Below are 2,809 nucleotides of genomic sequence, written 5' to 3'. Positions count from 1 at the left end.
ACTTATACAAAATGCTCAATTTTAACATAAGAGTGCATGTAATCCTAATCACAGTTCCTAGCATTGCATATGAACACAAAGCCAATATCTAGATTTCGCAAGAAATGAAATTAAAGATAGAAATGAGGGAGGAATAGGGTTTTGACACCCTACGAAATGCCTTGCTAGTCTTTAATGTCTCTAGTAAGACGTTGGGCTCTTTTAGCCCGGATCAAACATCTTGTAGTGCATCCCCTCCTTGATGGGGTGATAAGTGTTTTGAACTCCACCCAATAAATGGTTCCCTAGAGAACTTGTTGGATTAGGCTCAAAAGAAAATTTTGGTCCTTGGTCATAATGATCTTTGGGCTTCCATGCCCTTTCAAAGCAAGAATTGTAAACAATTTTCTTAGAATGTAGGGTTGAAGATGGACTTTTTGAAACTTTGGTCTCACACAAAAACTCAACTCCTTCACATTTAAGGTCATGACATTTCTCCACAACATTAACTTCTTCATGCTTGTCAAATGAATTGGGGGTTGGATTGAAGATATTCAACTTCACCTTCATGTGGCCAAATGAGATCTTCATTATCGCCATCCTACAATTAATGTTGGCATTCGCGGTTGCTAAAAAAGGATGGCCAAGGATAATGGGAATTTGGCTCTTAGGATTCGGGACCGGTTCCATGTCAATGACAATGAAATCAATGGGGAAGAAGAATTTATCAATCTTAATCAATACGTCCTCAATGATACCCCTAGCCTTTTTGATGGATCGGTCGGCAAGTTGCAAAACCACCGACGTCTGTTTCAAGTCTCCTAAGCCTAACTTGATATATACCGAGTATAGAAGAAGATTAACACTTGCTCGTAAGTCAAAAAGAGCCCGATTAATGATAAAATCTCCAATGATTCATGAAGTGGTAGGTGAACCGGGGTCCTCAAACTTCGAAAGAGTGTTATGCTGCAAAATTGAGCTTACTTACCCGGTTAAGACCACTTTCCTAGGTGCTTGGCTTTTGTTCTTCCTCTTTTGGGTGCATAAGTCTTTCAAAAACTTGGAATAAGCTGGAATTTGCTTGATTGCATCCAAAAGTGGAAGATTGACTTTCACTTGCCTAAACACATCCATTTGTTTTGGCCTTTTGCTTGTCAATTGAAATGGATCCTTTTAAGGCATCCAAGAATGGAGCTCTTCGCTCAAAAACCTTTTCAGACATTTTCTTTGAAGTCTCTTCAACACAAGAAGTTTTAAAATAATGTTACAAATTTTTTTTTTCAATCACTTTTCAAGATATTCTCATTTGAAAGATCATGCATATGCAATGAATGAGGAATAGGATAAGAAACGGGATGGGTGTCAACTTGTGGTTGCACCCGTTCACTCTCTTCATTGGACATACCCACTTGGTTGTCCATAATCTTCCCACTTCTCAAGGTTGTCACCGCATTAATGGGTGTCAACATGCTCTATTGTGTGACCTTCCGACGAGGAATTAGTTTTTTCAACATATTGTTGCTTTTGTAGGGCATTCAAAGGCATTTTCCTTTTCTTTCTAGCATTTAAACCCTATTTGGGCTTCTAGCTTAGTAATGGATTGAGAATGAGAGTGAAGCAATTGAATGTTAGCCGAATGTTAGCCTCTAGAGTGCCTAGAGCGGTTAAAACTTTCTCTTCAAAAGCGAGACTCCTAGTATTTCCTTGAGAATATGATGGTTGATTAGGAAAATGAGAATTAGAGAATTGGTTTCCTTGTGATTGAAATGGTCTATATCCTTGGGAACCTTTCCCTTAGAAACCACCTTGGGGAGGGTTTGAGCCTTCCCCTTAGTTTTTCCAAGAGAAATTCGGGTGATTCCTCCAACTAGGATTATAATGATTGCCATAAGGGTTGTTCCCTTAATTAACAAAAGTTGCATTGACTTATTCATGATGCTCATTTTGCACATGTCCATGGGGACATTTGGAAGTAGAATGTAAAATAATAGAACAAGTCATATATGTCTCATTGGATGCATAATGGGAATGGTTAGGGACGGAAGATACTTGATTTGCCGAGTTTTGGTTGATCAACAATTGATCAAACCTTTGAGATAAGGACTTCATCTCGGCGGCTATTTCATTGGAATGGTCGACTTGATGTAAGCCAACAGGCTTCCTTCCACTCGAATTCCTACCATTCTTGGAAAAAGTTCGATACAAAGAATTTTCACTCATGTTCTCATAAAGACGCCACACGTCATCCTCATGCCTATTAATGTAAGAGCCACCCATAGAAGCATCAACCATGCCCTTATAATTGTCCGATAAGCTCTCGAAGAAATATTGAACTAATTACCATTTGGGCATGTCATGATGTGGACACTTCCTAAGCAATTCATTGAATCTTTCCCATGCCTCATGGAACGTTTCCCCATCCCCGTGTGAAAACTATCAAATTAAGGTTCGTATGGCATTGGTCTTAGAAACCGGATAGTACTTTTTTTAGAACTTTTTTTGCATTTCTGCCCAAGAAGTTATTTGTAATGACCTGGATTTTCACGGATAATTTTTTTCCGTTGTCTTTCATTTCTGAGTTTGGTTTCTCGTTGATTAGTGTCATCTCGAGTGCTCTGGAATGATTTCTGAGACTTCTTTCTTTGGATTGACAACTTCCTTTGAGGACCGAGTCATTTCCATATTTTCACTTTTTGGACACTATTCACTTTTCGTCTTTTTCCCTATTTCGTCCTTTTCCCTATTTTGTCTTTTCCCCGTTTGTCACTTTGTTGGCTTAACCACTCTTCTTGTGTTTGGAGTAGGTTATTGACTTCACATACCTTCATCT

General features: G+C 38.8%; 1 non-coding gene across 1 annotated transcript; it reads left to right on the top strand.

The window, feature by feature from the left end:
* Positions 1-2,329: 2,329 nt before the first annotated feature.
* Positions 2,330-2,431, top strand: LOC132297898 (small nucleolar RNA R71). Its single transcript, XR_009479444.1, has one exon. It is a non-coding gene; the product is annotated as a small nucleolar RNA R71 (small nucleolar RNA).
* Positions 2,432-2,809: the final 378 nt, after the last annotated feature.

Source organism: Cornus florida, unplaced genomic scaffold, assembly GCF_030987335.1.
Source record: "Cornus florida cultivar Cherokee Brave unplaced genomic scaffold, ASM3098733v1 CherokeeBrave_3.0.0_Hap2_Chr02, whole genome shotgun sequence".
Classification (NCBI taxonomy): Eukaryota; Viridiplantae; Streptophyta; class Magnoliopsida; order Cornales; family Cornaceae; genus Cornus; species Cornus florida.
The sequence above is the reverse complement of the archived record's forward strand: the minus strand, read 5'-3'. Positions and strand labels throughout refer to the sequence as shown.